At 38.5% G+C, this 14,647-nt stretch overlaps 1 long non-coding RNA gene across 5 annotated transcripts in view; it reads left to right on the top strand.

The window, feature by feature from the left end:
* The window catches only part of LOC106003575, a 127,354-nt gene that overhangs the window by 76,433 nt on the left and 36,274 nt on the right, over nt 1-14,647 (top strand). For all 5 annotated transcript variants that reach the window (XR_006609036.1, XR_006609037.1, XR_006609035.1 and 2 more), the window contains one exon: nt 6,622-6,795. This is a non-coding gene — a long non-coding RNA (uncharacterized LOC106003575). The remainder of the gene's footprint in view (nt 1-6,621; nt 6,796-14,647) is intronic.

Here is a 14,647-nt window from a genome sequence, read left to right as displayed (position 1 = left end):
AGTGAGGGGAGTGTTAATGTCCCCTACTGTTATTGTATTATTGTTGATGTGTTTCTTTGATTTTGTTATTAATTGGTTTATATAGTTGGCTGCTCCCACTTTGGGGGCATAGATATTTAAAATTGTTAGATATTCTTGTTGGACAGATCCTTTGAGTATGATATAGTGTCCTTCCTCATCTCTTATTAGAGTCTTTGGCTTAAAGTCTAATTAATCTGATATAAGGATTGCCACTCCTGCTTTCTTCTGATGTCCATTAGCATGTAAGTTCTTTTCCACCCCCTCACTTTAAATCTGGGGGTGTCTATGGGTTTGAAATGAGTTTCTTGTAGGTAACATGTAGGTGGGTTTTGTTTTCTTATCCATTCTGATACCCTGTGTCTTTTGATTGGGGCATTTAGCCCATTAACATTCAGGGTAACTATTGAGAGATATGAATTTAGTGCCATTGTATTGCCTGTAAGGTGACTGTTACTGTATATGGTCTCTGTTCCTTTCTGATCTACTGCTTTTAGGCTCTCTCTTTGCTTAGAGGACCCCTTTCAATATTTCCTGTAGAGCTGGTTTGGTGTTTGCAAATTCTTTCAGTTTTTGTTTGTCTTGGAAGTTTTTAATCTCTCCTTCTATTTTCAATGATAGCCTAGCTGGATATAGTATTCTTGGCTGCATGTTTTTCTCATTTAGTGCTCTGAATATATCATGCCAGCTCTTTCTGGCCTGCCAGGTCTCTGTGGATAAGTCTGCTGCCAATCTAATATTTTTACCATTGTATGTTACAGACTTCTTTTCCTGGGCTGCTTTCAGGATTTTCTCTTTGTCACTGAGACTTGTAAATTTTACTATTAGGTGATGGGGTGTGGACTTATTCTTATTGATTTTGAGGGGGGTTCTCTGCACCTCCTGGATTTTGATGCTTGTTCCCTTTGCCATATTGGGGACATTCTCCCCAGTAATTCTCTCCAGTATACCTTCTGCTCCCCTCTCTCTTCGTCATCTTCTGGAATCCCAATTATTCTAATGTTTTGTCTTATGGTGTCACTTATCTCTCGAATTCTCCCCTCGTGGTCCAGTAGCTGTTTGTCCCTCTTTTGCTCAGCTTCTTTATTCTCTGTCATTTGGTCTTCTATATCACTAATTCTTTCTTCTGCCTCATTTATCCTAACAGTGAGAGCCTCCATTTTTTTATTGCACCTCATTAATAGCTTTTTTGATTTCAACTTGGTTAGATTTTTGTTCTTTTATTTCTCCAGAAAAGGCTTTTATATCTCCCGTGAGGATTTCTCTAATATCTTCCATGCCTTTTTTGAGCCTGGCTAGAACCTTGAGAATCATCACTCTGAACTCTACATCTGACATATTACCAATGTCTGTATTGATTAGGTCCCTAGCCTTCAGTACTGCCTCTTGTTCTTTTTTTTTTTTTTGTGGTGAATTTTTCTGCATTGTCATTTTGTCCAGATAAGAGTATATGAAGGTGCAAGTAAAATACTAAAAGAGTGGCTATAACCCCAGGAAAAGATGCTTTAGCCAAATCAGAATAGATCCCAAATCATGAGGGGGGAGAAAGGGGATAAAAAGAGTTTCAGAAAGAAAAAAAAAGCAAAGAAAATAAACAATTAAAAAAATGAATAAAGAAAAAGTATAAAAAAGAAAAAATATATATATTAGATAAACTAGTTAAAAAACATTAATCCATTCATCTGTTGACCTGTACCCCTGGGGATAAAAATATTATGTTTATAAAAATTAAAAATTATATAAAAAAACATTAAAAAAGAAAAGAGTAAAAGTTAAGAAAAATTTATCAGAAGAGAAAAAAATTGAAAAAGAAAAAACAATTAAATTAACTGCAAAACTAAAGAATCATGGGGAGAAAGCCATTTCTCCTCCTCTGGAATTCGCTGCTCTCCTTGATATTGAACCTGTACTCCTTGGTATGTGAACTTGATCCTGGCTGGATTTCTTGTTGATCTTCTGGGGGAGGGGCCTGTTGTAGTGATTCTCAAGGGTCTTTGCCTCAGGCGGAATTGCACCGCCCTTACCAGGGGCCGGGCTGGGTAATCTGCTCGGATTTGCTTTCGGGAGCTTTTGTTCCCTGAGCGCTATCTGTAGAGTTCCAGAGGATGGGAATGAAAATGGTGGCCTCCTGGTCTCTGGCCCGGAGGAGCTGAGAGCCCGGGCCCCCACTCCTCAGTGCACCCTCAGAGAACCGCACCCAATTACTCCCGTCTCCCTGGCCTCTGGCCACGCTCCGAGCTCCCCGAGCCTGCAACTGATTCAAGGTAACCCTGAGCTGGGAACTCACTCCTTGGCTCTGTCTCTGTATCCGGCTTCCCTGTTCTAATACCTGCAAGCTCTGTGACACTCAGAAGCCCCCGATCCTTCTGTGACCCTGCGGGACCTGAGGCCATGCTGACCCCGCATGGGCTTCACCCCGGTTTAGCCTCTGGAGCGATGTCCTTCAGTGGAACAGACTTTTAAAAGTCCTGATTTTGTGCTCTGTTGCTCTGTCGCTTGCTGGGAGCCAGCCCCTCCCCCCGGGGTCTATCTTCCCTTCGCTTTGGATTCACTTCTCCGCCAGTCCTACCTTTCAGAAAGTGGTTGATTTTCTGTTTCTAGAATTGCTGTTCTTCTCTTCGATCTGCAGTTGGATTTGGAGGTATTTGAGGTCTTTAGATAAGCTATCTAGCTGATCTCCTCCTAGCTGAAGTAGTCTCAGCCTGCTACTTCTCTGCCATCTTGACTCCTCCCTGAGTATTCATTGTTTTTGCACCACACCCAGTGCTCCATGCAATACATAACCTCCCCAATACCCACTACCTGGTTCCCCCAACCTCCCATCCCCTGCCCCTTGAAAACCCTCAGGTTGTTTTTCAGTGTCCATAGTCTCTCATGGTTCACCTCCCCTTCCAATTACCCTCAACTCCCTTCTCCTCTCCGTCTCCCCAGGTCCTCCATGTTATTTGTTATGCTCCACAAATAAGTGAAACCATATGATAATTGGCTCTCTCTGCTTGACTCATTTCACTCAGCATAATCTCTTCCAGTCCCGTCCATGTTGCTACAAAAGTTGGGTATTCATCCTTTCTGATGGAGGCATAATACTCCATAGTGTATATGGACCACATCTTTGTTATCCATTCATCGGTTGAAGGGCATCTTGGTTCTTTCCACAGTTTGGCGACTGTGGCCATTGCTGCTATAAACATTGGGGTACAGATGGCCCTTCTTTTCACTACATCTGTATCTTTGGGGTAAATACCCAGTAGTGCAATTGCAGGGTCATAGGGAAGCTCTATTTTTAATTTCTTGAGGAATCTCTACACTGCTCTCCAAAGTAGCTGCACCAACTTGCATTCCCACCAACAGTGGAAGAGGGTTCCCCTTTCTCCACATCCTCTCCAACACACGTTGTTTCCTGTCTTGCTAATTTTGGCCATTCTAACTGGTGTAAGGTGGTATCTCAATGTGGTTTTGATTTGAATCTCCCTAATGGCTAGTGATGATGAACGTTTTTTCATGTGTCTGATAGCCATTTGTATGTCTTCATTGGAGAAGTGTCTGTTCATATCTTCTGCCCATTTTTTGATATGATTATCAGTTTTGTGTGTGTTGAGTTAAAATGTCTATACTGCCATGAGCAATCTATACTTTTAATGCCATTCCAATCAAAATTTCACCAGTATTTTTCAAAGAGCTGGAGCAAATAATCCTGAAATTTGTATGGAATTAGAAGAGACCCTGAATTGCTAAGGAAATGTTGAAAAACAAACAAACAAAAAAACCTGGCGGCATCATGTTACCTCATTTTAAGCTTTACTACAAAGCTGCGATCAGCAAGGCAGCATGATACTGGCATAAAAATGGACACATAGACTAGTGGAACAGATTAGAGAGTGCCGATATGGACCCTCAACTCTATGGTCAAATGATCTTCGACAAAGCAGGAAAAAATATACAGTGGAAAAAAGACAGTCTCTTCAATAAGTGGTGCTGGGAAAATTGGACAGCTATATGTAGAAGAATGAAACTCGACCATTCTCTTACACCATAAACAAAGATAAACTCAAAATGGATAAAAGACCTCAACGTGACACAGGAATCCATCAGAATCCTAGAGGAGAACATAGGCAGTAATCTCTTCAATATCAGCCACAGCAACTTCTTTCAAGATACATCTCCAAAGGCAAAGGAAACAAAAGTGAAGATGAACTTTTGGGACTTCATCAAGATCAAAAGCTTCTGCGCAGCAAAGGAAACAGTCAACAAACAAAGAGGCAACCCATGGAATCGGAGAAGATAGTGCAGACAAAAGGTTGATATCCAGAATCTATAATGAACTTCTCAAACTCAGCACATACACAACTGATAATTCATTCTTTTTGATCCAAAAAGCTTGTTTCTAATGCTTAGCATATGAGTGAATACACAGATTAAAGGGCAAGACATCAGCACCTCTACGTACACAGGATGGTGCCAATACCCTATCTTTCTGATCAGTGAATTGGCCTTGACTCACAATGTGAAGAAAATATTGGCCCTGTCTCCTATGAAAAGGCAAAAAATACAGGAATAATGTTCCTGTAAAACCTCTACTTATAGGGACGCCTGGGTGGCTCAGTGGGTTAAGCCACTGTCTTCCGCTCGGGTCATGATCCCAGGGTCCTGGGATGGAGCCCCAAATCGGGCTCTCTGCTCAGCAGGGAGCCTGCTTCCTCCTCTCTCTCTGCCTGCCTCTCTACCTGCTTGTCATCTCTCTCTGTCAAATAAATGAATAAAATCTTTAAAAAAAAAAAAAACCTCTACTTATAAACAGCACGGCATTTCAAATGAATGGTTAAAAGTTTAATTTTTCAAGAATTCATGTTGGGACATTTGGCTGTCCATTTTGGGGGGAAAGTTGGTTTTCTTGCCATATGCCAGTCATTAAAAAAATGCAGGTAGATAAAGTATTTAATAATAATACAAAGACTTTTAAAAAGCAAACAAACCCACAAAGACTGTCAATAGAATTTGTTTGTAAATATGGACAAAAGGGGTGGTTTTTAAAATTATACCAAAAAGACATAAAGGAGAAGATTGATAAATTTGATCACATTAGAGTTAAAAGCTTAACTTTAAGTAAAGATGTCATATATATTTTTACTTATTTGTATCTATTTATGTATTTATTTATTTAAATTCCAGTATAGATAACTGCTCCTCATGATAAATGTACTGCTAATCCCCTTCATCTATTTCACCCATACTTCTACCCACCTCGCCTATGGTAACCATCAGTTTCCTCTCTATAGTTAAGAGTCTGTTTTTTGGTTACCTCTTTTTTTTCTTTGTTTGTTTGCTTTCTATTTTAAATTCTACATATGAGTGAAGTCATAAAGTATTTGTCTTTTTTTTTACTTACTTCACTTAGAATTATGCCCTCCAGATCAACAACTGTTGTTGCAAATGCAAGATTTTGTTTTTTATGGCCGAATAATATTCCTCTGTGTGTGTGTGTGTGTGTGTATGTGTGTGTGAGTGAGACATCTTATTTATCCATTCATCTATTGATGGACACTTGGATTGCATTCATAATTTATCCATTGTAAATAATACTGTAATAATGGGGTACGTATCTCTTTTTGAATTAGTGTTTTTGTATTTTTGGAGAAAATGCCCAGTGGTGAGATTACTGGATTGTAGGGTAGTTCTATTTTTAACTTTTTGAAGAATATCCATACTATTTTCCACAGTGGCTGCACCAGTTTGCATTCCTACCAGCAATGCACAAGGTTTTCTTTTAGGACACCAAATAAGTTTTAAGACAAAAGTAGTGATCAATTTTAAATGTCCCCTTAGGTAGTAGGTTGTGATCCCAATTTTTCAATCAGCCATGAATCTAGGTTCTGCCATGAAGGTGTTTTGAAGATGTTATTAAAGTCCATAACTAGCTGACTTTAAGTAAAGGTGATTATTTTAGATTATGTGAGTGGCCCTGATTTAATTCCTTGAAGGCCTTAAGACAGAAGTGAGATTTCCTTGAAGGAGAGGGAATTCTACCCCATGGATTGCAGCTTCAGTTAATTTGGAGAGACTTTGCTGTATGGATTTTAGGCTTATCAAGCCAACCCCTACAATTGCATAAGCTAGTTCCTTACAATAACTCTGTTAAAATATATCTTCTACTGATTCTTTTTTTCTTACTCAACTTTGATTGATACGACAACTGGTAGACTAGAGGAAAATATCTGTGAGACCTATCATTCATTAAGAAGGAATAGGTTTTGGAGTGCCTGGGTGGCTCAGTGGGTTAAAACCTGTGGCTTTGGCTCAGGTCATGATCCCAGGGTCCTGGGATCGAGCCCCGCATTGGGCTGTCGGCTCAGTGGGGAGCCTGCTTCCTCCTCTCTGTCTGCCTCTCTGCCTACTTGTGATCTCTCTCTGTCAAATAAGTAAATAAAATCTTAAAAAAAAAAAAAAGGAATAGGTTTCAGAATATAAGATCAAAAACAAGTTGAAAAAGAGAAATAACTAACCTAGTAGAAAAATGGACAAAGGTTCTGTTTCAGTTGTCTGTTGCTCTATAATATGAAACATCACAGTTTTAAGCAGAGGTCTATTATTTGTCATTTTCTGTAGGTTGGTAACCTGGAGGAACCTTATCCTGGTTTCATGTGGGATTGTTCAAGCTATAATTATTTGAAGGTTTCTGTGTGGCTGGAGGATCCAAGTCATTCTCACTCAGATATGGGGCAGTTGATGCTGGATGTTGGCTCATTCTCTTCCGTTCTCCACCTGATCACTCATCCTCTGGTAAGTTGGACTGTGTTTCTTCATAATATTGAGGTGGTAGGGTTACAAGAAGATGAGAATGGAAGCTGTAGGAATAGGTTATTTTGGGGGAGAGGTAAGAAGAGGCTAGGGCAAAGTGTCAGCTAAAAGGAATTCTGATCTTATCTGAAAAGTTTCAGTACTTTAATGTGCTGTCATAATTTACCTGTGTAATTTAAAAATATATAAAATATTGCTAGAGACTGAATGTTTGTGTGCCACCCTCCTTCCACACAAAATACATATGTTGAAACCTAATTCCCAATTGATTGTATTTGGAGATGGGGCCTTTGGGAGCTAATTAGGGGATTAGTGTCTTTATAAAAGAAAGCCCCAGAGAATCCCCCTCTCCTCTTCTGCTATGTAAGGACACAGGGAGAAGACAACTGTCTATGAAATAGGAGATGGGCTCTCACCAGAAACTGAATCTGTCAGCACCTTGATCTTGGACTTCCCAACTTCCAGAGCTAAAATAAATTTTTGTTTAAAAGCCACCCAGTCTTTGGTATTCAGTTATAACAGTCTGAATAATCTAAGATAAAGATCACACACACACACACACACACACAGTGAGAGTACAAGGGAGAGAGCTTTCTTTTTCAGTAATCTTAAACCTTTGCTTACACTGACTCTTTGCCATCTCAACTAAAGTTGCAAAAATGTTACTTTTTGTTATCTAACACTATGCCAGTAATGGACATATCCGTTCTCTGTCCAAGCTTCCAGCTGGAAGAATAATTACACAAGAAGCTCTCAGTATGATAAATGAGGCAGTGTTCAGGGCAGTTTGGTGTTAGGATCCCAGTTGTGCTTAAAGACAATGATGTATTTTTTAGGGATCACTGAGAATAGAAGTCCATGTTACTTCCCTTTGAAAGCATTAACCTTTGAACCTCATTTTCTTGGTTATACTCTGAGATCTGGATGTCAGACTTACTTATGATTATGGTGGTTTGTAAGAAATAGTAGGCTGGTGGAGGCCCCCACAAGCTGGACATATTTCTGTTGCTGTGCATTATGTTTCCAGTATAATAAGTGTTCTGAGACTCTGTCATTTCAACTAAAAGGGGAAACACTTTTCTCTGTATTTGGCAAATACATAATAAGCAAAGGGAAGTATGTATAACTGGAAGAGTTGGTCCAATATTACAATGTGTACCCACCCAATTTCTTCATTCTAAGCTAGAAATTGACACAGATTGTATTAGGACAGGATTTTCTGAAAACAAACCAGGTACTGAGATACTTATGGGAAAAGTGCCATGATAGATCTGATGGACAATTACGAAGAAGAGCTTTTCTTTCCTTCATTGAGAGCAACCCTTTGATGAAGTTATTCCACTGTGAACCTGACTTGATATACGATATGAATCTCTGGGGTATGAAAGTTGCTCCTAGGAAGGTGGAGGGTGAAGGACGCATGTTTCAAATGACCCAGTAGCAACTGCAACCTGGACTGACCACTCCTTTGGGTCCATAGCCTAATTCAAATTGGAAATTTGAGTAGTTAAGAATTAGAAAGAAAAAAGTGGCTTTGTAGATATCTTTAAAAGTCTTGGGTCCTGAAGGTTGTGCTGCCAAGTGTTTTTAGCTTGGCACAAAACATACACAAGATCGATGACATATTTTTAACAGACAGAAGAAGGATGCTTCTCTGGTGCAGAAGCTTATGGGTATCTGAGAACTTGGGCAGTTACCAGATAAGTGTAGGACAGGTTCTTATTCCTCCCTGGGTATCATGAGCAGGTGGCAGAATGAGATGAAAGTGAGCCTACTAAAAATTGTTACATTTCTCTCTTAGAAGCTGTAGCCACATCTTGTGTGTAAGTACCTGATATTATTTGATATGAAGTGGAGAACTTGGGAAGTCAGTAGTTAAAACCAATTTTCAGGGCTTTTTCAAAGGAAAATTAATTTTCAAAGGAGCCTCCCTTAAGCCAATAATTGAATGGCCCATGTGGGACCATAAATTCTTGATGTGAGAACTGTGGAATTTTCTCTTTAATATGTATGTTTATTTGTCTGGGTGTGGAAATTAGTCTTGAATGGATGTAACTGGTTAATGCAGAGTAGTATGCTCTTAAGTGTTATGTTGTTCTTCTTGTTTCCTTTTGAGTTACAAAGATGCTAGACCTTTCCAAGGTTATAAAGAGCAGATGTTTAGAGATCAGTGTTTATGTAACCATTGTATAGACTCTTGGTACCTATCCTCTCTGCCCCAACTGCATTTTTTGCTGAGAAGCATGTTTTGTTTCCTTAACTGCCATCCATCTGGCCATAACTGCTGGAATGAAAATGGTGGGCACATGACTTCCTAGAAATAGAGATTTAATGATTTCTTCATCACCTCCTTACTCTAAATGAGGTGAACTCACTGAGAGTTAGTTAGCCTCTACTGACCAAAGCTAAATTTGAAAGTGGATCCTTAGACTGTTTTAGAGACTTCTGTTTTTTTACAATAAGAAAGACCCTCTAAACCTAAAAATATTTAGTTACAGCTGCTTCATTACAGACTGGAAATTCTTGGGGTTCTTCTTTGCCTGCTCAATTGAGGGGATAACATAGTTATTTACCTAATGCTAGATTGGAAATATGGAGTTGGAGCTATATTATTTTCACCCTGGTTCCCCCTTCCCTCACATGGAAGATGCTTAGTGTGTATTAGTAAATGTTATGAAAATGATTTCTCAGTTTGGGAATGGAATATATTACTGACTGTGTATGTAGAAAAACTACTCAGATTAATTAGATATTTGTGATTTTTCAAAATGTTTCATGGGGTACATATAACTCTATGGAATGCTAAATTTGGACATGGACTTAGAATGTCTGATTACAAAACAATTGATTGCTTTGAGCTGCACTCTTCTAATTGGAAACTTACTCTATGGGTTTAATGAATCCTGAATGCAGGGTCAGTGGAGGCATGGAGCTGCTAAAACAACCTAATCCTTGTTTCCTCTTGTGAATAATTTCTGGAAGGAAATGGATTCCCAGTTCTCCATTGTATTTAGCAACATTGAGACCCAATTTTTAGAAAGCTGCAGAGTAATGCTAGATAATACATTAGGCTCAGAGAATTTTCCAGATTAAATTGTCTAGTTGAGAAGTTTAAAAGCGTATATATTCTGATAGTGCAACCTAATTGTGTCAGATCCTTGGCTTTGAGTTGCAAGTTAAATATTATAGGTCACTTTGGAGAACAAATTTCTACTTAAAAATTGTAAATAGAAGAATTTTTGTCTCCACTTCATTTGCTCAGAAACTGTCATATAATACAAAACCTATATGTGGGAAGGGTTGGAGAAGGGGTGAGGTTCCTCTTCATTTTTGGTGGAAAAGGAAGTTGCTGAATTCCTAATCCCCAAACTGCCAAATAGTGTGGAATATGGCTGAAATGAGAGAGATAGTGCTTAGTGTCAACCTTCCTTCTCTGAATTTTAGCAGGAAATAGTAAAGTGAATGTTATTATCTAGAAGGGACAATGCAACCATTATTTGATTAAAGTGCTGTGATGCAGAGAGATGGATGTGATGCAGAGAGATAGATGGGCAACCAGAGAATTGAACAAAGATCCAAAGAACAGAGGGAAATGTGATGAGAAATAGTTTCTAATATCTGAATCCTAACTCCTAGTTAAGGGAATATGGTGGGAAAAAAAGTGAAGTAAGGGTGGAATACTGTCAGATAATGGCCTAGAGGACCTGCAGATTAAGATACATTGACTTCTTTTTTTAAAATTAAATTAAATTAATTTCTTTGTGTGTGTGTGTTCCAAAATTCATTGTTTATGCACTTCATGTGGTGCTCCATGCAATACATGCACTCCTTAATACCCACCACCAGTCTCCCCTAACCCCCCAATTCCTCCCCTCCAAAACCCTGTTTGTTTCTCAGAGTCCATAGTCTCTCATGGTTTGTCTCCCTCTCCAATTTCCCCAACTCACTTCTCCTCTCCATCTCCCAATGTCCTCAGTGTTATTCCTTATGCTCCATAAGTAATGGTAATTGTTATTCCTTATGCTCCTCCTTATGCTAATTGACTCTCTTTGCTTGACTTATTTCAGGGTACATTGACTTCTTAACACATACCACAAAGACATGTCCCCAGACCAAGGGGAAGACAGACCTGGTAAAGAATGATTAAGATAATACCCTAATCAAAATTCTGAAGTGCTCAGATATCTGATTAAACCCTTCTGGCTGTGTTTGTGAGAATGTTTCTGGAAGAAATTAGCATTACCCAGTGGACTGGGTAAAGCAGATTGTCGTTCCTCAATATGGCAGGTGTCATCCAATCCATCAAGTGTGTGAATAAAATGGTGGGGGAAGGCAACTTCTTTCTCTCTGCCTAACTACTAGTATACTACTACTATACCACCACTACTACTACTACTACTACTACTTCTTCTTCTCCTCCTCCTCCTCTTCTTCTTCTTCAAAGATTTTATTTAGTTGATAGACAGCAAGAGAAGGAACACAAGCAGAGGAAGTGGGAGAAGCAGGCTTCCTGCTGAGCAGAGAGCCTGATGCAAGGCTGGATCCCAGAACCCAGGATCAAGACCTGAGACAAAGGAAGATGATTAATGACTGAGCCACCCAGGTGTCCCTCTGCCTAACTTCTTGAGCTGAGACCTTGGTTTTCTTAACTTGAATTGGGACTTAGCCATCAGAACTCCAGTTCTCAAGGCCTTCAGACTCGGATTGGAAGGGACCACAGGCTTTCCTGGGTCTCTTGCAGATGCATATCATGGAACTTCTCAGCCTCCATAATCATACACACACAAAAACTCGCACACAGTTCTGTTTCTCTGGAGAATCCTAATACTCTGAATAATTGACAGAACTTGTAGACAAAGTATCAGTAAGTAAAGATTTAGGTATCACTAAAAATTCTAACTACTTTGACCTAACTGATGTATATAGAATATTAGACCCAGTAAGTATAGAATATATATTCATGTGTACCTTGAGTATTCACCAATATTTGCAAGTCATATAATGAAGATCTGTAAATTTCAAAGAATCAGAATTATAGCACATATGTTTTTAATCATGGAGAAATTTAATCAGAAATCCATAAAATGAGATAACCAGAAAATCCCCACATACTTTTAAATTTAGCAATATTTATTCTAAAGATAGCATAGTAAAAAAAGAGGTCAAAAAGGAAATTTGAAAATACTTTTGAACTGAATGATAACAAAGATACAACATGTGAACATTTGTGGGAAGTAGCAGGTTGTTTGCAAAGGTTGACTGCAATAATCCCTTCTGTCATTTTGTGAATATCCTTTTTGCAATATGACATTATTCTTCCTCCCATCAAAAATTGGAGTTATTTTCTACCTCTTGAATCTGGGTTAGTCTTATGACTTGCTTTTCTTAATTAATGGAGTGTGGCAAACTGATGTTGTGAGACTTCTGATGACTGGTTTGTCCTCCAGGAGGTTGAGATGAAGGAGAGATGCAGCAGGTGGCCAGCACCAACCACTGAACCCAAGAATCATATGAGTAAGATCATCTTGGAGACCTAGCACTGGTCAGTCCAGGCACATAAATGGTATCAGGGAAGACCAGCAGAAAAAACACTGAGCTGAGTTCATCTCAAATTGCTGGTTCACAGTGTAATACACAAATAGAATAGTTTTGGTTTTGGGGTACTAAGTAATAGAATTGTTGAATATGTGGTATAGATAGCTGATATATAAATTGATACTAGAAGTGGGGTACTGCTATAAGAAGGCCTAAAATACGTATTGTTGGTTTTGCTACTGGCCAGAAATCAGTGGCTGAAAAACTGGCAAAGATGTAAAAAGAGTGAACTTATTGTTGAGGTTAAAATATTGGCAAAATTCTTTATTGAAATGAATTGGAAAATGGGGGATATGCCTAATAAGTTTATGATTCTAGCTAAAAGCATTACCAGGCAAGATTTTTAATGTATCACTTGGCTTCTTTTAGCTAGACACAATTAAGTATGGGAAGACTGGAAATAAAGTGAGGATTATCCAGTTTGCAAATGGAACTGAGAGGAAATAAGGCCCAGAACTTGCCCAAATGGAAAATAAAATCAATCTCCAGCTTGTCCAGATTGGAAATGGTTCTCAGATGAAGAAGTGGCTTCAGGGTAAAAATTAGAGATGTGACTGTTGGATGTTTTGTTAAAATCTCAGAAATATTTAAGACCAGGTAAAACCTCCCAGCTAGATAAAAGATTCTAAGACTCATAGGAGAATCATCTCTCAGCATCCCGACATGGGGCACAAAGGATTCACGGGGGCAGACAGAGTTGTTCTGCATCTTCAGTTAGATGATAGTTATGTCTGAATGGCTGAGTATAATCCATGATCTTCATCTAACTGTGTGTGGAACATTGGTGCTTTTTATTGTACGTATAATATGTCCAAAGATGAAAGTACATTGTAGGGATGAAAGCCACAAATAGAAGCAACTAAAAATGAAAGTATACATGGCTGAAACTTTGATGGTGAACATACAATCTCAGAGATGGGATAGAACAAGGACACAGAAATGATTATAGGAAATAGACTATTAGGGAATACAAAGGATATATGTTAACTAACAATAATTATTTATAATTTACATTATATAATATTGATTTTTTAAAAATTTATCATACATATAGTTGGTAGACCTCAAAAAGGAAAGAAAGTAAATGGAATAGGAAAAAATAATATTCAAAGGCATAAGAAAATCTCAGTCCTCCTTGTCTGCCAAGAGAAAATAGAAGACCTTTTTTAAAATTTATTCTGCTGAGTGATATAAGTCAAAGAGAGACAGTCAATTTATCATATGATTTCACTTACTTGTGAAGCATAGGGAATAACACAGAGGACATTAGAAGAAGGAAAGGAAAAGTGAATTGGGGGAAATCAGAAGGGGAGTCGAACCATGAGAGACTGTGGACTCCAAGAAACAAACAGGGTTCTTGGAGGGGAGGTGGATAGGGGGTTGGTGAGCCTGGTCGTGGGTATTAAGGAGGGCACGTACTGCATGGAGCACTGGATGTGGTGTAAACAATGACTCTTGGAACACTGAAAAAATAAAATAAAATAAGTTCATTCTGCTGAATATTTACTTTTTTCTTCATTTAAACTCTTAAATTCTCTTTCCCCATTTGACATTGTCTTTTATAAATAAGCACCACAGTGTTGTAAACAGAAGAATGGTTCTAAGAGAGAAACTTATATCCTACTACCCTGGCCAATTGAAATAGAGTTCATCCAGTTTAAAAAAAATTATGATTTCTTTTCTTCCCCTTAAACAACCTCACTGGCCTTGAATTCATGAGATTAAATAATATTTCTGGAGATTCATTTCATGATTGTAGATGGCTTTCAGTGAATGAGTAAATGGCTCCTCTTGATCTCCCATTGTCCATCTTTGAGAACATTTCTCTGAGAACAAACCTCAAATGAAGTATTTCTTTGCTAGGGTTTGTACCATTGTTGCCATAAATGCAAGTGCTATATGATTGTTCTACCTCTTTCTCTTCAAATCTTACAAGCTGACTTTAAGCTCCTCTGTTGGATTACTTTCCTTTCCTCTTAGAAACATTACCTTAAATCTCCAGGAGAGTGTTAAGCAGATTCAATTAAAACTCTATACTATGACTCTTTAGACATTTGCCAGTGGAGTGCTAATGCAGAAAACACCAGAATGGCTTAGCTTAGAGTTGTGGAATAAACCTGAAACTCATATAATGAGTGGATTTACTATTTATGTAAGATTTAGGATTGTTGGAGTTTTGATTTGCACTTGAAAATGATGCATTTTAGGGAGGAAAAAAAAAATCACCTGAGTTTTGGGA

Source organism: Mustela putorius, unplaced genomic scaffold (assembly GCF_011764305.1).
Source record: "Mustela putorius furo isolate JIRA1106 unplaced genomic scaffold, ASM1176430v1.1 tig00003834_pilon_pilon_pilon, whole genome shotgun sequence".
Lineage (NCBI taxonomy): Eukaryota > Metazoa > Chordata > Mammalia > Carnivora > Mustelidae > Mustela > Mustela putorius.
Note: the sequence above shows the minus strand (reverse complement) of the source record. Positions and strands in the feature narration are given on the sequence as shown.